Raw genomic sequence first — 24,743 nt, forward strand, 5'->3', positions numbered from 1 at the left:
CCCACTGTCAATATTAGACATATCAATGAGACAGAAAATTAACACAGATATCCAGGACTTGAACCCAGATCTGGACCAAGCGGACAAAATAGACATTACAGAACTCTCCACCCCAAATCAACAGAATATACATTCTTCTTAGCACCACATTGCCCTTATTCTAGAATAGACCATGTAATTGGAAGTAAAAACTTCTCAGTAATAACAAAAGAATGGAAATCATAACAAACAGTCTCTCGGACCATAGTGCAATGAAATTACAACTCAGGATTAAGAAACTCACTCAAAACCTCAAAACTACATAGAAACTGAACAACCTGCTCCTGAATGAATACTGGATAAATAATGAAATGAAGGCAGAAATAAGTAAGTTATTAGAAACCAATAAGAATGAAGACACAACATACCAGAATCACTGGGACATATTTAAAGCAGTATGTAGAGGTAAATTTATAGCACTAAATGACCATAAGGGAAAGAAGGAAAGATCTTAACTTCAACACCCTAATGTCACAATTAAAAGAACTAGAGGAGCAAGAACGAACAAATTCAAAAGCTAGCAGAAGACAAGAAACAACTAAGAGCAGAAGTGAAGGAGACAGAGACATGAAAAACGTTAAAAAAAAAATCAATAAATCCAGAAGCTGGTTTTTTAAAAAGATCAACAAAATACATAGATCACTAGCCAGACTAATAGAGAAGAAAAGAGAGAAGAATCAAATAGATGCAATAAACAATGATAAAGGAGATAACACCACCCATCTCACAGAAATACAAACTACCATTGGAGAATACTATAAACACCTCTATGCAAATAAACCAGAAAATCTAAAGGAAATAGAAAAATTCCTAGACACTTACGCCCTCCCAATACTAAACCTGGAAGAATTCGAATCCCTGAATAGACCAATAACAAGGTCTGAAATTCAGGCAGCAATTAATAGCCTACCAACAAAAAAAAGTCTAGGAACTGACAGGTTCACAGCTGAATTCTACCAGACGTACCATTCTTTCTGAAAATATTCCAAACAATAGAGAAAGAGAGAATCCTCCCTAACTTATTTTGTGTGGTCAACATCATCCTGATATCAAAACCTGTCAGAGACACAAAAAGAAAATTTTAGGGCAATATCCGATGAACATTGATGTGAATATCCACAATAAAATACTGGCAAATTGAATCTAACAGCACATCAAAAAGCTTATCCATCATGGTTAAGTTGGCTTCATCCCTGGGATGCAAGACTGGTTCCACGTACACAAATCAGTAAACGTAATCCATCACATAAACAGAACCAAAGAAAAAAACCATATGATTATCTCAATAGTTGAAGAGAAGGCCTTTGATGAAATTCAACAGTTCTTTATCCTAAATACTCTCAATAAACTAGGTATTAATGGAATGTATCTTAAAATAATAAGAGCTATTAATGACAAACCCACAGCCAATGTCATTTTGAATGGGCAAAAACTGGAAACACTCCCTTTGAAATACAGCACAAGACAAGGATGCCCTCTCTCACCACTCTTATTCAACATAGTATTGGAAGTTCTGGCCAGGACAATTGGGCAAGAAAAAAAAATAAAGGATATTCAATTAGGAAAAGAGGAAGTCAAATTGTCTCTATTTGCAGATGACATGATTGTATATTTAGAAGACCCCATCGTCTCAGACCAAAATCTCCTTAAGCTGATAAGCAACTTCAGCAAAGTCTCAGGATACAAAATCAATGTGCAAAAATCAGAAGCATTCCTATACACCAATAACAAACAAACAGCCAAATCATGAGTGAACTCCCATTCCACAATTGCTACAAAAAGAATAAAATACCTAGGAATACAACTTACAAGGGATGTGAAGGATCTCTTTAAGGAGAACTACAAACCACTGCTCAAGGAAATAAGAAAGGACACAAAAAAATGGAAAAATAGTCCATGCTTATGGTTTGGAAGAATCAATATCATGCTATCCCCATCAAGCTACCATTTACTTTCTTCACAGAATTAGAAAAAAAAAACCACCCTAAATTTCATATGGAACCATAAAAGAGCTTGCATAACCAAGAAAATCCTAAGCAAAAAAAAGAAAGCTGGAGGCATTAAACTACCTGACTTCAAACTATACTACAAGGCTACAGTAATCAAAACAGCATGGTATAGTACTGCTACCAAAACAGAGATATAGAGCAATGGAACAGAACAGAGGCCTAGGAAGTAATGCCACACATCTACAACAGTCTAAACTTTGACAAACCTGACAAAAACAAGCAATGGGGAAAGAATTCCGTGTTTAATAAATGGCATTGAGAAAACTGGCTAGCCATGTGCGGAAAGCTGAAACTGGACCCCTTCTTTACACCTTATACAAAAATTAACTCCAGATGGATTAAAGATTTAAACATAAGTCCTAACAACATAAAAACCCTAGAAGAAAACCTAGGCAATACCATTTAGGACGTAGGCATAGGCAAGGACTTCATGACTAAAACACCAAAAGCACTGGCAACAAAAGCCAAAATAGACAAATAGGATCTAATTAAACTTAAGAGTTTCTGCACAGCAAAAGAAACAATCATTAGAGTGAGCCAGCAACCAACAGAATGGGAAAAAAATTTTGTAATCTACCCATCTGACAAAGGGCTAATATCCAGAATCTACAAAGAACTTAAAGAAATCTACAAGAAAAAAACAATCCCATAAAAAAAGTGGGCAAAGGACATGAACAGACACTTCTCAAAAGTAGACATTTCATAACAAACTTATGAAAAAAAGCTCATCATCACTGCTCATTAGAGAAATTCAAATCAAAACCACAATGAGATACCATCTCACACCAGTTAGAATGGCAATCTTTAAAAAGTGAGGTGACAACAGATGCTGGAGAGGATGTGAAGAGATACGAACACTTTTACACTGTTGGTGGGAAGGTAAATTAGTTCAACCATTGTAGAAGACAGTATGGTGATTCCTCAAGCATCTAGAACTAGAAATACCATTTGACTCAGCAATCCCATTACTGGGTATATAACCAAACGATTATAAACCATTCTATTATAAAGACACATGCACACGTATGTTTATTACTGCACTATTCCCAACAGCAGAGACTTGCAACCAACCCAAATGCCCATCAGTGATAGGCTGGATAAAGAAAATGTGGCACATATACACCATGGAATACTATACAGCCATTAAAAAAGGATGAGTTCATGTCCTTTGCAGGGACATGGATGAAGCTGGAAACCATCATTCTCAGCAAACTAACACAAGAATGGAAAACCAAACACCACATGCTCTCACGCATAAGTGGGAGTTGAACAATGAGAACACATGGACACAGGGAGAGGAACATCACAGACTGGGGCCTGATGGTGAGTTGGGTATAGGGGAGGGATAGCATTAGGAGAAATACCCAATGTAGATAACGGGGTGATGGATGCAGCAAAACACTGTGGCACACCTATAACTATGTAATAAACCTGCACATTCTGCAGGGGTACCAAGTACTTAAGGTATGATAAAGAAAGGTTCCTTTAAATCCTGAAAATTTTATTACCTCTCAAAAGAAATGTCAACTTATTTCAACATATACTACATCTCTTATTTGTGTTATATTCATAATTTAAGTGGTGATTTTGCCTCCACTTAACATCACAAAATACAGCGTATACATTGCTGGAGTGATATTATCAAAACCATGGACATGTTACCTGTGCAAAAAGCTGTAATTATTTTCCTGGACATTGCTGTTACCCAGCACTTAAATACTCCTGTAATCTGCCCATTTGTCTGCTCAGAAGACAAAGAAGACCTTTTCTTCTACTTATTTCTAAAATATCTTTACTAACAACTTTCCTACCTCTTAAGGAATATGCAGATTTCTTCATTCTGTGAACATATTTAGAGTTTACTGCCTGTAACACTTATTTTTAACCTACCATATCTGTTCTTACATTTTACATTTTTAATTATGTAAGTTGCTTATTTTTCAGGCCAAAAAAATGAACATATATTCCTTATATGCTACTGTATTCTTGTGCACAACATGATATATGTGAGTAATTAATAAATATTGATAAGAATCCATATTTCAAAGTACTTTTTGAAAATTTTCTTTTTTTAAATCCTAGTTTGATTAATGGTAAAATCACATTCCGAACACCCATGTGAACTGGGAATTATGCTGAGATGTCCTTTCTTGTTCAACATCCTTATTAGCATACTTCCTTCCACAGCTTCAACATCACATACATTTTCTGCTCATTATTCCTCCATACTGGTGCCAAATAATGTTCTAAAACACAAAATTGACTTTGTAGCCCTCACTTAAAATGCTCTAAGAATCCAGTGTCTGTAGAAGTAAAGCCCAAATTCCTCAGGATTTATTGCTTAACAGTTCTGTGGATTTTACATTTCAGTGACAACTCTTGCATATTTTGCCGTGTTTATAGATTGTCATGAGAACCCCTTCTTGTTCTCAGAATATGCAACCTCTTCTTCCCTGTTTGATGGTAACGTCTCCTCATTTTTCAGGATCTGAATCTAAATTATATCTGTGAAACACTTCCTTGGTTCTTGTCACTCTTCCTTCTCCTGCCCAGTTTCCCCAGGTCCTTGTAAAAATTACTTGTACAGTATATATAACAATACACTGCAATTTGCTTTAAGCTCTTATCTAGTAACTTATGACTTTCTTGACGTCAAAGACTGTCTTGATCAAGTTTGTATACTTAGTACAGATCATCAATTCCACTATATAGTTGAGGATCAGTAAACTAAAGAATTTGAATAAAATAATAATGGACAAAACCATGCATAAATAAAACCATGTTTTCTAACTGATATGTAAAAGATGCCAAGTTTCAGATTCCTGGTTATCTGCTTAATACTTTAATGCAAATTAATATCCATAGATGATTATCTGAATTTATTGAAACGGTTATGAGCATAATCAATGTGATTTTTTCTAGTGAAACAGGGAAATAACATTATTACTTGTTTTGGAAGGAAAATCAAAAAAACAAAAATAAAAAACAAAAAGAACATCATATTGTTCATTTAGGACTGAAAAATAAGCTGCCAGGATTTCTGAAAAGAAATTATTTCAAAATCTGTTTGTACTTTTCATTTGGTATTTTTTCATCATTTAAAAAATATCTCAAAGCCTTTATCTTGGGTGCCAAATGATATCTTCTCATCCACTTAAACATTTTCAGAAGAGAAAAAGTGATAACAAAAAAAGTATTTGGTGATCAGATGGAAAATGCATTAAAATAAAAAGCTATATTCTTCAAAATTAAGTATATTTCAAAAATAAATTGTTACTAATCAAATTAGACTAAAATATATCTAGTCTACTAGAAACAATCCAGACTTCCATATGGCTCATATTTTGCAGCTTTCAAGAAGTTACATTTTACTAGTAGTTGTTTCTCTGAGTTTTAAGAGGAAAAGCTCTTCATTTATTAATTCTTTCCATGTCTTTTAGTCAAGAATAATAGTAATAATTAAGATTTAAAATCACATGTAAAGAAAACAGAATTAAAAAGAAAATAAATTATTTCCAAATAGAATCAATATGTGGTTTGATGGAAATAACATTTTAAAAAAATATATTAAAAAAATCTATTTTATAATTCTTACCTCCAAAAAATGAAAAATTACAGTGGACAAGCAGTGCTTTCTTCATTTACTTTTAAGATATATATATTCAGGAAATAGGTTATTCCAAAGTATGTAATTACTGAGGTTGTCATTTTGCCCTTTAATAAAACCACGAAGAAAAGGAGAAATGACACACACACCTGAGGTTTCTAGAGAATCCTGAATGAGAAAGTATATTCAAGAAGAGCTCTTTAGCAAACATAATCCGAAGATTCTGTGGCTATGGGCTTTTTGGAAGGCAGCTATATTTGCTTCAGTCTATAGCTTCATTGTAAACACTGTAACTCTAATGAATTGAAATACAAAAATATGCATTAACCTATTTGATACCACATGAGCTACACATAGTGTCATTTATTACATTAAAAAAAATTGTTAAAGATTACCTAATGATGAGATTTAGAAGATTAATAAGTTCACATTCTTAGGTAAATTGTCTTTTTACCATTTTTACATAAAGTCTAGATAAGCTTTGAACATACTTAATCTAACAGTATATTTTATCTTAACATTTGGACGTTATACCTAAGATACAGATATGATAGCTAATACTAGTCTTGCCTCTTTGAACTCACATTTATTCTTATAAATGTAAATGTTAAAAAAAAATTTTTTTTGTATAACCCTTTCCTTGTATAATCTGTATCATTAATCCAGTGAAATTCAAACTTTGTGGAAATTCATTTGTTTAAAAATCTCCTGTCAGTTGCATCATGAACTCAGGTTTCTCTGGAAAAAAATAAAAACCTAGTAAATTCCTTTATCCTATCTTTTTGCCTTATTTTATTCTTCAAGCACTCACCTCTATTTAGATTACTTTCTGAAGAGAAACAAGATGGCTTCCTACTGCTATTAGTCATAAAGAGAGAAATTGTGTTTTCCACTGGCATGTCATACTGATCATTACCAAATGGAATGCACAATGCTACAGACTCACCTCAACAGCACTTTCATTTCTTAATTTCTTTATTCTTTAGGATTTTTGGTACATTGATATCAAAATGCTTTCTGTGGAACATAAAAATCAGCAAAGAAATTGTCTAAAACAGATGGTTCATGATTGTTTTCACTGGCTTCAAATATTACAGTGGTTTATGGATTTATCTGAAACTTCACCAAAATTTTTACTTTGAAGAAAAGCAAAATCTTGTATACTCCAAAGATGCTAATTATATCAATAGATTTATGAGCCAGAGCTATGTATTTAATCTACATAAAGTGACATATGACATTATTTTTAATGTAGTATCTCATGAACCATAATTTAGTTATACTTTCCTTCTTAGCTCAAGATAGAGAATTTAAAACATCAAAGTTTTACCTATAATTTTTTGGGGTCTCTCTGCTGATGAGAAAAGATTCAGAATCTGGGCTCTTTGTACACACAACTTGCCTTAATATGTAATTGTCATTAATTTACTAATAGCCAAGTTGTACAAAAATTCACATAAAAGCTCAAAGTCTCATAAGTCTATCATCCGATAAGATAGTATGACATGTATAGAGTCCAAATGAGTATCAGTGAAGCACACAGATGTGTGTTCATGCTCAAATAAATTCTCTTCCTCTTTGTTTCTATAAGATTTTTACCCTTTGTTGTTCAAGGTTGCTCCTGTGATTTTTATGTTCTCATTTACCATGTAATTCATTCTATGCCCATAGTGTAAATTCTTAAAAAGTTTTGTTTATTTTCATTTGGTTTTTAACCATAAGAGGATTGGTAGTATTCTTTTACTTTTTAATTTTAATTAAAGAAATGGCATGTTTCTCCAAACTAATGTCTGGTTTCCCCAATAATGAAGTTTCTACACAAAGAACACTCATCATATACTCAGTGTTGATCACTGTGAGTACTGTATGTTTTTATTAGAGTAATTTCAAGCAGAGTAAGCTATTAATGCTTTATGCAAATTATAACCATTATAATAATCCATAGTTTTCAGGGAAGTCTAAGAATCTTCAAAATTCTTGTGCTACTATGGAAACTTGTATTTTATTTGTGTGGTTTGGTAATGGACCGCACCATGTATCTTTAAAGATGGTGGTCTTTTTACCTATAAAAACAATGCCTTAAAGTTTAGCATTAGACCTGCTGATATAGATGGGCCTGTTCTGGTAAGTTGGAGATAATATACAACTTTTATAATCTATATATGTGCTTTTACATTTTGGGAATCCCTTGATATACTTAGCAAATATCTCACCATGAACAGGTTTAGCAGGTATTCAATATTTTCAATGTGTAGTGTTTATTTTTTTTTCCAGAAGGCTTAAGTTGTGATTCCAAGATATTTATTTCATCTTTCATACAACAAAGACTGACTCTGAAAGTTTATTTTGATTCATTTGTCTTAAAGACTGAAAATAATGAAGCAAATAATCAGTAATTGCCAATTAATTATTAATTTGGTTTCTCAGTTGTAAATTCAAAAAAGCCATGCAATGAAACAGAAATTATTTGCCAATTTTGTTGAAATGTGGGAAAAAAAGTGATGTTAAACAATTTATGGGTAAATGAGAAACTGATTCTATAAATGAATATTAATATAGAGAGATTTGGAAATTTTATATTGTGATTAAGTTCTTAAATATCATCTATCCTACTTTTCAATGCATGTTACATGAAATTAATAGTCACATCCAGCGCCATGATCAAGACCTATATATTTCATTTTCTGAATGAAATGAGCAAATGTCTTTAGTTCACCTCTGATTTCAACTACAGATGTGAAGGACAGTACTATGATACCTCAGGCTAACATTGACTCTCTTACACCTAAAGCGTGTGCTGAGCATCTCTTGCTTATCAGAGCTCTAGGAAACATACTCAGCAGAAGCAGCATCAAACAGACACCCTAAAATGCCTTTCAGGGTCAACACACCTGAGGTTACCCTGCAACCAGTGGGGAAAGGAGCTCATAAATAAATGCACCAACTCACATCATTTAGTTGGACTAATCATGACAGGAATTTGTGGAATTATCTTCCATCTTGAAAAAGGCCAAATTCTTTTTTGTTTGACCAGATTTTGAACAGAAAAAATGCTTTGCTTTAATTTCTAGCTATTTGTACACTGCTTTCTCATACATGATGCCATTTAACCTCGGACTGACATTGTGAAGAGATGAGAAAGTCACACATGAAGAACTGGCTCTACCGCTCCTCCTCCTACTTTTACTCCTCCGCCTCTTCTTCCTCCTACTATTACTACTATTAATGACCATAGCTAACATTTATTGAACATTTAAATTACTCCAATCATTGTGCTAAGCTCTGAATCAATATTAAGGAAAATAATAACATTCTCATAGCAATACTCTGAGAGAAATAAAATAATACCCCATTTTGCAGTTGAGAAAATGAAGGCACTGAGTGGATAAAGAACTCACCCAAAGGCATACAGCTATTAAGACCCTGAATTACAAAAAGAACAAACAGCTAGGGCTAGAGCACAAATACGATAACTCCTAGTTCCATTTTTTTTGTTACCTTATACTAATTATACTGGTACATATTTATGGAGTATATATGAAGTTCTGTTACATGTATACACATAGAATATATATAAAGTCAGTGTTTTTAGAGTATCCGTCACCCACGTATTTATTATTTCTATTTGCTGGGAATATTTCAAGTCCCCTCTTCCAGCTATAATGAAATGTATAACACATTGTTGTAAAATACAGTCTCCCTACTCTGCTAGCATACATTAGAACTTTTTTCTTCTATCTAACTATGTTTATACCCATTGGTCAACCTCTCCTCATTCCTCACACCACCATACATTCTTTCCAATCTCTGGTATCTATTATTACACTATCTATCTACATTTGTTTTGAAATTACCAATTCGGAATTCAAGGAAGTAGGTATAGTTTGGATGTTTGTCCCCTCCAAATCTCATGTTGAAATGTAATCCCCAATGTTGAAACTGGGGCCTGGTAGGAGGTATTTGGGTCAATGGGGCAGATCCCTCATGAATAGCTTAGTGCTGTCCTCATCATGTCTTCATGAGTGAGTTCCACTCTTATTTTACATGAGATCTGATTGTTTAAAAGCATGTGGCACTTCCTCCTCCCTATTGCTTTCTCTCTCATCCTGTAATACACTGGCTTCCCCCTTCACCATCCTCTATAACTGTAAGCTTCCTGAGATTTCACCAGAAGTGATCAAATGTTGGTGCTATGCTTGTAGCACCTCTAGAGCCATGAGCCAATTAAATCTCTTTTATTTAAAAATACCCAGCCTGAGGTATTTATTTGTAGCAATGCAAAACCAGACTAACATAGTAGGAAACTATTGCTTCTATCTTCCAGAACTTTCCAATTTAATAGTAAAACTATTTTTAATGAAACAGATCAATTATCAGTCAGACTGGTAAGTAATGTTCTCCCCTGCTCTCAATGATCTCCAAGGTAATCCCTGAAACTGTGAATATGTCACAGTTAACAGGCAAAGGGGAATTCAGATGATAAATGATATTGATTGCTCATTGGATTATCTTAAAAATAGTACTATTCTGAATTTTCTAGGTGGGCCCAAAATAATGACCAGGACTATTAAAAAATGGAAGAGAGAGGCAGAAGAAGAATCTGTGACAGATAGGCCAAGAGCTAAGTAATGATGAGGGCCCTTAGGAGCTGGAAAAGCAAAGGAAATAGACTGATTCAGAAGGGAGCACAGCTAAGCAACCATCTTTATTTTATCTCAGTGAAAACAGGTACAAACTTGTAACCTCTAGAACTGGAAATAAAAAATTTGTGTTTTGTAAGCTGCTAAATTTTTAGTAATTATTACAGCAGCACCAGGAAATTAATATAACTACTTTGTAATTTTAAAATGTAGGCAGCCTATTCAAGCTTGAAATACTTTTTCCTTTCTCCTTCCCTCCCTCTTTCTTCTATTCTCTCTACCTTTTTACCTTTACAGTGAAATGACAGATTGCCTTCATTATTATTTACATGAACATGGCAATTTTATCCAACTCATGCAAAACACACCCACACAAAACCCCACAGGTGAAATTAGGAGTAAAATTTATTTTGATGTACTGCAGCAAGTTCCTTTTGAAGACTATGGTCAGCTTGATTAATTAATATACAGTCGACTTAAAACTAAAATAGTGCTTTCTCAAATTGTAATAGATGTTTTAAATTGTAGACCAAGATTATATTACTGTTTTACCAAATTTATTATAACATCAATCATTCATCTTAATATCTTCCTTTGACACTGTTAGGCATATCTTAAGCTTTCAATTTACATAGATATATCAAGATAAAGGGTTTCTGCAGGAGGAATTGTGATATCGTTAAAAAAGTTAGATATATAGTATTCAAATATGCTCATTCTTCTTCACTTCTTTTTCTAGCATACTAAATAAATCAGATCCTAGAAACCCTTCTTATTATAGAAATTTCTATAAGGAATCTGAATGTATTATGTACACATGCATGTGATGACACAAATTAAATGAAGTAGAAATGAAATTGACCAAAGTTCCTTAAGTTGATAACCAACTTCGGCTATCTCAAGAAACAAAATCTATGTGCAAAAACCACACCAACAATAGACAAGCAGAGAGCCAAATCACAAATGAAATCCCATTCACAATTGCTTCAAAGAGAATAAAATACCTAGGAATACCACTAACAGGGGATATGAAGGACCTCTTCAAGAAGAACTACAAACCACTGACCTAGGAAATCAGAGAGGACACAAACAAATGGAGAAACATTCCATCCTCATGGATAGGAAGAATCAATGTTGTGAAAATGGCCATACTGCCCAAAGTAATTTATAGATTTAATGCTAGTCCCATCAAACTACCCACTGACATTCTTCACAGAATTAGAAAAACTACTTTAAAATTCACATGCAACCAAAAAAAGAGCCACTATAGCCAAGACAATCCTAAGCAAAAAGAACAAAGCTGGATGCATCACACTACCTGACTTCAATACTACAAAGCTACAGTAACCAAAATAGCATGGTACTAGTACCATAACAGACATGTAGACTAATGGAACACAATGGAGCTATCAGAAATAGACCACACATCTACAACCATCTAATTTTTGACAAACCTGACAAAAACAATCAATGGGAAAATTATTCTCTATTTAATAAATGGTGCTGGGAAAACTGGCTGGCCATATGCAGAAAACCGGAAACTAGACTCGTTCCTCACACCTTTTACAGAAATTAACTCAAGATGGATTAAAGATTTAAATGTAAAACCCCAAACCATAAAAACCATAGGAGAAAGTCTATGCAATAACATTTAGGATATAGGCATGGGCAAATATTATATGAAATAGCCAAAGCAATTGCAACAAAAGCTAAAATTGGCAAATGGGGTCTAATTAAAGATTTTCTACACAGCCAAAAGAAACTGTCATCAGAGAAAATGGGCAACCTTCACAATGGGAGAAAACGTTTGCAATATACCTATCTGACAAAGGTCTAATATTTAGGATTTACAAAGAACTTAAACAAATTTACAAAAACAAGAAAAAAAAGAAAAACCGTATCAAAAAGTGGGCAAAGGACATGAATAGATATCTCTAAAAATAAGATGTTTATGTGGCCATCAAACATATTAAAAGAGAAGCTCAACATCACTGATTATTAGAAAAACACAAATCAAAACCACAATGAAATACCATGTCACGCCAGTTAGAATGGCTATTATTAAAAGTCAAAAAAACAAAAGATGCTGTTGAGGCTATAGAGAAATAGGAATACTTTTACACTGTTGGGAATATAAATTATTGCAACCAATGGGGCAGACTGTGTAGCTTTTCCTCAAGGATCTAGAACCAGAAATACCATTAGACCCAGCAATCCCATTACTGGGAATATATCCAAAGAATACAAATCATTTATGTTATAAAGATACATGCACATGTATGTTTACTGCAGCACTATTCACAGTACCAAAGACATGGAACCAAGCCAAATGCCCTTCAATGATTGATGGGTAAAAAAAATGTGGTAAATATATACCATGGAATACTATGCAGTCATAAAAAGAATGAGATCATGTCCTTTGTAGGGACATGGATAAAGATGGAAGCCATCATCCTCAGCAAACTATCACAGGAAAAGAAAACCAACTGCATGCTCTCACTCATATGTGGGAGCTGAGCAATGAGAACACATGGACAGAGGGAGGGGAACAACAGACACTGGGACCATCTGGGGGTGTGGGGGAAGGTAAAGCATCAGGACAAATACATAATGCATATCTGGCTTAATACCTAGGTGACTGGTTGACAGGTGCAGCAAACCACCATGGCACATGCTTACATATGTAACAAACCTGCACGTTCCACACATGTATCCTGGAACTTAAAGTAAAATAAAATTTAAATAAATAAATAAATGACGCTCAACTATTACTGAGAAATCACAGGTCTAGTTCCTGGTCTGCCTCTGATAGCTGTGTGTATTTCCTATAAATCATTTAACATAAGAACACAGTTTGCAGAGTAAAGATAATAATACACATCCCCTAAATACTGAGGAGCAAATGAATTACTGTAAATGACTATTTTGTCAATGGCAAAGCATATGTCAATATATTATCAATCTCATCACTTTGATTAATTTTAATATCATAATGTTTTATTTTAGTTTTAGAATTTTGTTTAACTTTTATTTTATGTTTGGAGATACCTGTGAAGGGTTATTACATAGGTAAACTCATGTCACAGGGATGTTTTGTACAAACTCTTTCATCACCCAAGTATTAAGCCCAGTACCCAATAGTTACCTTTTCTGCTCTGCTCCCTCCTCCCAACCTCCCCACCCGTCAAGTAGACTCAAGTGTCCGTTGTTTCTTTCTTTGTATACATAAGTTCTTAACATTTAGCTATCACTTATAAGTGAGAACAAGTGGTATTTGGTTTTCTATTTCCTCTGTTAGTTTGCTAAGGATAATAGCTATTATTAAACAGTCAAAAACAGATTCTCATGAGGCTGTGGAGAAAAAAAAATTTGCATATACTGTTAGTAGGAATGTAAATTAGTTCAGCCACAGTGCCTTGATTCTACCAAACATTAAAAAGTAGGCAAATGAACTAGTCATTTTTCAAAGGCAGAGATATAAATGGCCAACAAACCATTTGAAAACTATTTTTCAGCAAACCAATAAACCATTTTTTAATAAACCATGTGGAAAAAATGCTCAACCTCATTAATTATCAGAGAAATTAAAAAAAAAAAAGATGAGATATCATTTAATACCTTTCAGAACAGCTACTATTAAAAGTCAGAAAACAACACATGTTGATAAGGATGCAGAGAAAAGGGAACGCTTATACACTGTTGGGAGAAATGTAAATTACTACAACCTCTATGGAAAACAGTTTGCAGTTCTCTCATAGAACTAAAATTAGAATTACTCTTCAACCCAGCAATCCCACTACTTAGTATCTACCCAAAGGAAAAGAAATCATTTTATCAAAAATACTTGTAGCCACAAGTTTATTGCAGCACCATTCATAATATCAGAATCATGGAATAAACCTAAGTGTCCATCAATGGATGACTGAATTTAAATTGTGATAAAAATGTGATGTATATGTATATACACACACACACACACACACTTATACACACACACATACACCATTGACTACCTCTCAGCCATAAAAAAAAATCATGCATCTTGCATTAACTTGGATAGAACTGAAGGTCATCATTATAAATGTAATGATTCAGAAAAAAGGTCAAAAATGGGAGTTAAATAACTGGAACACATAGCCATACAGAGTGAAATAATGGGCATTGGAGACTTCAAAAGTGGAAGGTAGAGAGGAGGATGAGGGATGAAATACTACCTATTTGGTACAATGTATACTTTTTGGGTTATGTGAGTATACTAAAAGCCCACACTTCACCACTATGCAGAGTCATGTAAAAAATCTGCTCTTGAGTCAGGCATGGTGGCTCACGCTTATAATCCCAGCACTCAAGGCTGAGGTGGGCGGACCACTTGAGGTCAAGAGTTTGAGACCAGCCTGACCAACATGGTAAAACCCCCTCTCTACTAAAAATACAAAGAAATAGCTGGGTGTGGTGGCAGGTGCCTGTAATCCCAGCTACTTGCGAGGCTAAGGCAAAAGACTTGCTTGAACCTGGGAGGCAGAGGTTACAGTGAGCCAAGATTGTGCCATTGCATTCTAGTCTGGGTGACAGAGCGCCACTCCATCTCCAAAAAAAAAAAAAAATCTGCTTTTGTATTCATAAATCTATAAAATAAAAATTGAAAAATAAGGAATACTGAAAAATACATAAACATGTAGAAATTAAACAAAAGACTTTTAACCAATGGGTAATGAAATAAGCCATAATAGATGTAAAAAGAAACAAATGAAAACAAGAACACAACCTACCCAATATTATGCAGCAAAGACAGGGCTCAGAAGGAAATTTAAAATGACAAGAATATTCATTATAAAGGAAGAAATACTTCAACAATCTAACTTTAAACCTTGAAGAAAAAACTAAACACAAATCGGTGTTTCTATACATCTGCAGTAAAAAAATAATAAAAATAAAAAAGTGATTATGATAGTAACATATAAAATAATAATTAGGAATACATTTGACCAAATAGGTTAACAACTGAACCACTGAAAATGACAAAACATTGCTCAGAGAAATTAATAAAGACAAAAGTAAATGAAAACACACGTCAATAGGTAAGAAGATTTTATATGGTTAAGATGTATTAACCAAAGTATTCTTCAGGTTCAATGTAATCCTTATCAAAATCACAACTTTTTGTTGCAAATGAACATTTGAATATTATAAAGTGATAACTCTAAAATCAGATTCTGCCACCTTTTGAGAATTTTTATGGTTTTCGTTGTTGTTGAACATTTAAAAAAAACTCTGGCACTTTATTTGATTAGTGATTTTTGATACATTTTTTTCTAAAGATTGAAATTCGTTTTGTGTGCAATCACTAAAGCCTCTTTTCCTTGTGTTCAGATAGTGTTTTGGGATTTTCTTGAGTGCTAGGAGCTATAAAAATAACAAAACAAGCACACAAAATAAAAATTAATTTAAAAACTCATTTTTCTCAGTTATTACAGATTGGCTCTATATTGGGGCACCCTTTCAACACTTAGCCAGGGACTGAGCCTCGGGAGCAGCCCAAGGTGAATACTTAAAGTGACTTGAGTTCTTTTGTGAGCATGTGTCTTGCATTGAGCTTATGTGCAGCTTTCTCAATCGCCCACCCCATACATACGTGATTTTGAATGTCCCAATTTCCCAACGAAATTCTCCACAATGTTTGCTCCTGATCTATAAATCATCTGTCTAATCTTTTAACCTAACATCTGTCTGTTACTAATTCAGCTTGCATTGTTCTTGGGCTATTCCCTCCCACTTTTCCAGTTTGCTTTTATGGTTAGAGTTCTCAGTTGTTTCAGGTAGTCTCCAGACAGGTTAGAAGAGACACATGCAATGATTTGTGCAAAAGGTCTTTTCTGCTTCCTCTGGAACCAGGGACCAGGACTCTGTTGTAAGAACATAAATTGTTGCTGTCTGAAGACTGCCATAGAGCTAGGGACAGGATGGGGTGGTGCAAGTAAAAACTCCTCAAAGATTTTTACCATTTTGAAGGCCTTTTTTAAAAAATCAGTGTTTACTTCCACTCTTTTCCTGAGTTGTGTCAGTGTGCGTGTTTGGAATGTAATTAGTAGTTCATATTTAGTACTTTTCTTTTTTTCAGAAAAACGTTTTTAAATTCTCTTCTCTAGAACATGATGAAAATAATTATCACCACTTGCAATTTCTTCCTGCAGAAACTAACAAGAATGACAGATTTGCAATTTACGTTTAGTATTTAAACAACTCTACCCTATAACTAATAACTCTACACAATATTGTATGTAGATATACATATATCCATGCTCATGCACAGAATCTATGACTACTTCAGATTTATCCAATAAAAAAGTAAGAGTAAAATGTGTATCCTCTGTGGCATAGACTTTCCAACTTTGTTCTTCAGAATCCTGTGGGATCCCCAGTAATGCCTTGCAGAGATGAACTAGGCTGACACATTTTCCCTTATTCTTACTGCTAAGACCTTTACTATCTGCATAAAATACAAAAATGTAAAAACACACACACACACACTCTCTCTCTCTCTCTCTCTCTCTCCCTCTAGCTCTCTGTTCTATAAATATTGTAAATAATTGGAATAGATGTTTAGTCTAAAATGGTACACTTGTTTTTATCTTGATCTTTTTGACTTATTTTAATTTCTTCAACTAGATACCCTACAGAGAAAGAGAAGAAGGCTGAAACAAAATTTTCTTCTGACTCTTTCTTATGAAAATCTCTTACAAGTGAATGTAAAAAAATATATATATTGGAAGCACCCTAGATTCCTATGCTTTACAGAACTGCAGATGAGCCAGCTTAGGAGTTAAGACCATCCTGACCAACATGGTGAAACCCCACCTCTACTAAAAATATGAAAATCAGCCAGGCATAGTGGCACGTGTCTGTAGTCCCAGCTACTTGGGAGGCTGCGGCAGAAGAATCACTTGAACCTGGGAGGTGTAAGTTGCAGTGAATTGAGATCATGCCACTGCACTTCAGCTTGGGTGACAGAACAAGACTTCGTCTAAAAATAAAACCAAAATATATTGGTTCCTTTTGTTCCAAAATCAAGATCAAAGTAAACATAATTTTAAAACACAATGATTTTCAAAGTACAATACATTATTTAAAAAAACTATTTGTATACTATCTAATAAATGATTTGAAAAGAGGATGGCTCTTAAAATCAATTTAAAAAGATAAATATAACAAAAAAGATGAGAATATTAACCCAGAATTTCACTAAAAATAGAATATCCAAGAGCCTATCAAACTATAAAAATTGACCAAATTTGTTAGAAATCAAAAAATGCAAGTTAAAATTCTTTACCTATTAAGTTATTAAAAAAGAAAAATAATTATAATAGCAGCATTGACCATTATAGGATAAGGGAATGGGTCTTGCACATCTCCAATGAGAAAATTAGTGCAATCTTCTCAGAATAGAATTGTGGAAATATAATTTATCACCTTTTAAAATGTTTTTTTTTAATCCGAGTAATTCATTTTTAGATTAATATGCTAAATAAAAATCATAGATGAGCAATATGAGCCCAGGAGTTTGAAGCTACAGTGAGTTATGATTATGCCACTGCACTCCAGCAGCCTAGCTGACAGTTTGTTTGTTTTTTAATGCTTCTGTAGGAGAATAAAAGCTTAGAGCTGTTACTCCACCATTTCGCTGATATTAGCCTCAACATGCATTTTAAAATTATCACTACGTTATACTGCACTACAATTTTGTGTAACTTACCTCCCTTTTCCAACATTGACTACTTGATAAATATATTTACATATTATGCCACCAGAACATTTATTTCCTCAGGCTGTGTATAAGTTGCAATTTTACTTCCTATTTCAAATTGATCCACTGGAATTCAGTACATTAATATGCATCAGAATATGATAGAATCCAGTACATTATGATGTATAAAAATATTATTTCACATGTGTGAAGTACAGCTACAGGCTATGTTACATGAGCATAACAATTGATAAATATCTATTTTACATTTATATTTGTATACACTGCATTTTCAAACATATTCTTGATAGGAGAAAACTTCCATTCTCACTAGGCACAAGATAAGTAAATATCTATTTGAAATTTTACAAATTCAATAATTAGAATATTTTCCATAGACTAGTGCCTCATTTCATATATTTTGAATGATTTTTGTCCTCCAGAACATATACAATTTCAGAGCCAGTATATGTATCTGGCCTGTAGGAGTGTTCCAGCAAGTAATTCTACACTATTAAGGCTAAAGATAACAGGTATGAATGAAAGTGAACACATGAATACATTTGAATATATCTCAATATATGTGTCATTCAAATTACCTTTAACTGCACCTAAAATTTCCTGTGACAGAGGAAATTGGCATAGAATAAATTAGAATTCTTAAATATTTGAGTTACTGTATGTTATCTTGCACAATTTAAAAAATGTATCAGAGCCTTAATGAATTGTCAGGGCTCTTAAATTTAAGCACTGTTTGCTTCTCGGTAAGTCCTCCTTACCTATGAGGGAAAAGTACCATGAGCAAGCATTAGCTCTCAGCTTATCTGTGTAGGCTGCTGCAAAAAGACTTCGTTTTTTCTGTTTCCTGATTTCACATCTCTCTTTTTTAAAATCAGGATTTGGCAAACCGGTCCATGACACATACCAAGTTATCCACCTGTTGTTGCCTGGCTTGTAAGCTCAGAATGGTTTTTACAGTTTTATATGTTTTTAAAAATGACAAAAATAATAGTTCATGATGAGAAAGTTATGTTAAATTAAAACTTTAGTAACAAACTCTTAGGTTATTATTGAAACACACAATAGCATATCCACTTACATATTGTCTATAGTTGCATTCACCCTATAATGGCAGAATGGAGTAGTTAAAACAGAGTGTATGGTCAAAAATGCCTAAAATACTTACTGTCTAACCTTTTATAGAAAAAGCAACACCCACCTAGATCATAAATTATATAATGACAGGATAAATTCCATTATGTTTTCTACTGTATTTCTTAGAATATAAGAAAGCACTAGGTATATAGAGGGTATTCAATAAGTCTTGTCTAAATGTATAAATAAACCTGAAGATTTTTGACTTGTGTAACAAAATGATATTTTGGATCATTTCACTGTTTCTCCTTCACTATCACTTCCTTTCTTCTTGTTTAAAGATCTTCTTTCTTTAAAGATCTTCTTTCTTTAAAGGGGATAATGTGGTAGGAAGAAAGCAGAAATAACATGGGCATACCTCACTTGTTTATAAGGTGGGGGAAAACATTGGAGAGTTATATGGCTTTGAAGAATACAAAAGAAGTAAAAGGAGAACAGGGCTGTTCTCCCAGATGAGTGAATGGCTGTCATGAATAGTCATGGGCATGGATGGGTATAGTAATCAGAGAGAAGAAAGACTGAAGACACTGTAGAAAAAATGAGAAAAAAATCTCAGAAAACCCAAACTACTAAAACTCAATCAATGGGAAATAAACAATCTGAATAGTCTTATGCTGTTAAAGAACTTGAATTTGTAATTGAAATGCTTCAAAAAAATATCTTCAAATACAGATGGTTTTACTGGAGAATTCTACTAAACATTTAAAAAAAGGAGTTAGCATCAATTTTACATATCTTCCAAAAAATAGAAGAGGATAAAATACTAACTAGTTTTTATGAGATTGGTAGTACTCTGATACCAAAACCACATGAAGAAAAAGTATTAAAAAAAGCTAAAACACTACGGACCAATATTGCACATATAATTACACATAGCAGTCCTCAACAAATTATTAGCAAATAAAATTTAGCAATACATAAAAAGTACTATATACCACAGCCAATATATGCAATGCTCTTTAAACACTCAAGAATCAACTGTGTCAATAAGCCACTGTGTCAGTAGGCCCAAAAAGAAAAATTATATGATTATATCAATTGATGGAGAATAGCATTTGGCATAATATAACACCAATTCATACTAATAAAAAAATATGAGGAAAGAGAAATAAATGAGACCATTCTCAATTTGACAAAGAGCGCATTTTTAAAAACCTACAGCAGACATCATACTTAATGGTATAAGACTGGATGAGTTCCTGCAAACAGGGTAATGGTGTTCAGTTAAATTATCCCCTTATTAAAATAGCACTTGAATTTCTAACCATTTTAATATAGCGGGAAAAAGAAATAAAATGCACACAGGTTAAAAAGGAAGAAATAAAACTTTCTCTATTTGAAAATGGCATGATTGTCTACATAGAAAATCCCAAAGAATGCAAACACAATTTTCTATAACTAATAAATGTTAGTCATTTATTAGTCACAAGATTGGAAGATATAAGAATCCATCAAGAATCTATTAATTTTATATGTTAACAATAAGCCTGTAGAAACAAAAATTTGAAACACTATACTGGGGTAGAGCAAGGTGGCGGCAATGTAGGCTTCACTGATCATCTCCCACTGCAAGGACACCAATTTAGAAACTATCTACACAGAAGAATCACCTTCATAAGAACAAAAAATCGTGTGAGCACTCATACTAGCTGATTTAATTCTGTGTGACTGAAAGAGGCCATGAAGAGATAAAGAGCCCTAATTGGTCAATGCCACCCTTTCTTCCTACACCCCACCCTCCCCATACCTCGGCAGCGGTAGTGAGGACAGGAGAGCAACTGTGGGCACTGGGTGAAGGAAAACATGGCAATTGTGAGGCACTGGACTCAGTAGTGTCCTGTTAGAGCAGAAAGTAAAACTGCACAAAACTCAGCTGATGCCCACTGACAGGGGGAGCATTTAAACCAGCCCTAGCAAGGCAAGAATCACCAGTCCCAGTGACCCAAACTTCACCGCCAAGGGATACAGTGCTCTGTGTCTCCAAATAAACTTAAAAGGCAGTCTAGGCCATCAGGACCTGCCAACTCTTGGCAAGTCCTGGTGTTGAACTAGATCCAGAGACAGTGGATTGGCAAGGCATGTGACTGACATACTGAGACCCCAGCTGGGACACCCAAGGGAGTACTGGTATCATCCCATAACCCCAGGCTGCACAGCTCATGGCTGTAAGAGACCCCATCATTCCACCTAAAGAAAGGAAAGGAAGAGTGGGGAGGACATTGTCTTGCATCTTGGATACCAGCTTAGTCATAGCAAGATAAGTCATAGTCAGAGTCATGAGGACTCCATTCCAGGCCCTAGCTCCCAGATGACATTTCTAGACATACCTTGGGCCAGAAGGGAATCCACTACTTTGAAAAAAAGGACCCAGTCCTGGAAGCATTCATAACATGATAACTGAAGAGCCCATGGGCCCTGAATAACCAATAGCAATACCCAGGAACTATGTTGAGGGCATTGGGTGAGATGCTGAGAAATGGTGGCTTCAGGTGAGACTCAGCACCTTACCAGCTGTGGTGGCTACGTGGAAAAACTCTTTCTACTGGAGAAAAGCAGAGAGAAAAGTAAAGGGAAGACTTTGTCTTATACCTTAGGTACCAGCATTGTCACAGGGTAGTAGAGCACCAGCAGGCTCCTGGAGTCCCCAATTCTAGGACTTGACACTTGGATTGCACTATGGACCTGACCTGGGCCAGTGGAGAGCCTACTTGAAGCATGAATCCTAGGCCAGTCAGCATTCACCACAAGCTGATGTAAGAATCTTTGGGCCTTAAGGGAACATCAGTGGTAGTCTGGCAATACTGTGGCCTGGAGTGGTGTTGGCTACTGAGTGAGGCTCCTTTGCCTTTGGAAAGGGAAGGGAAGGGAAGGGAAGAGTAGGAAGCACTGCATCTTGTGGTTTGATTGTCAGCTCCACCACAGTAAAATAGAACACTATGTAGACTTTTAAGGTTTTTATCTCTAGTTCTGACTCCCTGAGAGGACCTCTGAATCTACCTGAAGCCTGGGGGACCTCACTGCCCTGAAAAAAACAACATAGGCCTGGATGGCTATGCCAATTCCTAAGAGGTAGAGAGACCTTGAACAAGACCCAGTGTTGTGCTGGCTTTAGTTCTAACCTAGTGCAGTCGTACTGGTAGGGGCCACAGTGGAGCTTGTGTTACTCCACCCCCAGCTTTACGACAGAGAGACTCTTTTTTTTTTTTTTTTTTTTCCTTAAAGTAAGGGAAGAGAACAAGAGTCTGCCTGGCAATCCACCGAATTCTCTCGGTTTATGTCCAAGACCACTAAGGCTTAATCTACAGATAGAAAATAACCTCTGGAGATCCAAGATGGCTGATCACTAGCAGCTCGGGCATGTAGCTCCCAGTGAAAGCACAGAGAACGAGAGGACGCCACACTTCCAGATGAATGTTTGTTGCTCACGGACCAGGAGATTCCCAGTGGAGGAGCCCCACGGGTCGCCAGGGCAACTCTTGTGGCTGGCACGGCGGTTTTGCTGGCGCCTTAGCGCAGCAGTTCTAGGTGCAGAGTCCAGAGATTCCCAGGCAGAAAAACACCATCAATCTTAACACCGCTGTTTTGGCTGGTGCAGTGGATTGCTCAGATTTCGGCGCTGGGAATCAAAAGTTGGACGTCCGCTCAGAGACCTAGTTAGAAAGTCGGTAATTACAAAGACGACAGAGGGATAAATATATAATGAAGAGAAGAAACCACCCTAAAAAGGCAGAGAATACTCAAAATCAGAATGCCTCTCCCTCTACAGGGGATCGCAATTCCTCATCAGTAATGGAACAAGGCTTAATGGAGAACGAGTGTGTTCCAATAACAGAAGCAGGTTTCAAAAGGTGGGTGATAAGAAACTTCTGTGAATTAAAATAACTTGTTCTAACCCAATGCAAAGAAACTAAGAACCTTGAAAAAAGGTTTGACGAAATGCTAACGAGAATGGACAATTTAGAGAGGAATATAAGTGAATTGATGGAGCTGAAAACACAACACGAGAACTTCGCGAAGTATGCACAAGTTTAAACAGTCAAATTGATCAAGCAGAAGAAAGGATATTAGAAGTCGAGGACAAGCTCAGTGAAATGAAACGAGAAGACAAGATTGGAGAAAAAAGGATAAAAAGGAATGAGCAAAGTCTCCAGGAAATATGGGACTATGTGAAAAGAGCTAATTTATGTTTGATAGGTGTACCTGAATGTGACGAAGAGAATGAATCCAAGTTGGAAAATACTCTTCAGGATATCATTCAGGAAAACTTTCCCAACCTAGCAAGCCAGGGTAATATTCAACTCCAGGTAATACAGAGAACACCACAAAGATATTCTTCAAGAAGACCAACCCCAAGGCACATAATTGCCAGATTTATTAGGGTTGAAATGAAGGAGAAAATACTAAGGGCAGCCAGAGAGAAAGGTCAGGTTACCCATAAAGGGAAACCTATCAGACTTACAGCAGATTTCTCAGCAGAAACCCTGCAAGCCAGAAAAGAGTGGGGACCAATATTTAATATCCTTAAAGAAAAGAACTTTCAACCCAGAATTTCATATCCAGCCAAACTAAGTTTTATGAGCGAAGGAAAAATTAAATATTTTGCGAACAAACAAGTACTTAGAGACTTCACCACCACCAGACCTGCTTTACAAGAGCTTCTGAAAGAAGCACTATACATATAAAGGAACAACCAATATCAGCCTTTCCAAAAACGTATCAAAAATCAAACAGCATTAACACAATGAAAAATGTACACCAACTAATGGGCAAAACAGCCAGCTAGCATCAAATGGCAGTATTAAACTTATATATATTCTAATTGGATAAAAAGCCAAAACCCATCAGTATGCTGCATCCAGACCCATCTCACATGCAACAATACACAAAGACTCAAAACAAAGAGGAGGAGGAAGATTTACCATCCAAACAGAGAGTAAAATAAACAAATAAACAAAAAGCAGGAGATGCAATTCTCGCCTCTGATAAAGTAGACTTTAAAGCAACAAAGATCGAAAGAGGCAAAGAAGGACATTACATAATGGCAAAAGGATCAATGTAACAAGAATAGCTAATGATTTTATAGATCAACGAGACAGAAAATTAACAAGGACATCCAGGACTTGAACTCAGACCCGGAACAAGTAAACTTAATAAACATTTATAGAACTCTCCCCTTCAAATACACAAAACATACATTACCACCTCACACCTATTCTAAAAGTGACTACATAATTGGAAGTAAACCACTCCTCAGTAATCGCATAGCATTTCATAGGTTTAAATGAAATATTGGTTAGCTGCTTGTTTGTTATTTTCTTTCCTTATTCCTTCCTGTCTACATCATTAAGTATAATTATTGGTATAAAAGTGGTTTTCAATACCCATTACTAAATTGCATTCTAGCCTGGGCAAGGAAGCAATACTCCCATTCTCTCTCTCTCTCTTCCTTTTTCTTCCTCTTCTTCATTCTTTTTTTTCTTTCTTTCAAAAAAAAAAAAAGAAAAGAAAAGAAAATTGATATGTTTTCCAAAACAAATGGCATATATATTATG

At 34.9% G+C, this 24,743-nt stretch overlaps 1 protein-coding gene across 1 annotated transcript in view; it reads right to left on the reverse strand.

Annotated features, from left to right (window-relative positions):
• SGCZ (sarcoglycan zeta) overlaps positions 1 to 24,743 on the reverse strand; it is a 1,161,665-nt gene that overhangs the window by 20,682 nt on the left and 1,116,240 nt on the right. The gene's annotated exons all lie outside the window — the stretch shown is intronic.

This window comes from Aotus nancymaae, unplaced genomic scaffold, assembly GCF_030222135.1.
Source record: "Aotus nancymaae isolate 86718 unplaced genomic scaffold, 86718_ANA_hifiasm-v0.15.2.pri h1tg000079l, whole genome shotgun sequence".
NCBI classification, from domain to species: domain Eukaryota; kingdom Metazoa; phylum Chordata; class Mammalia; order Primates; family Aotidae; genus Aotus; species Aotus nancymaae.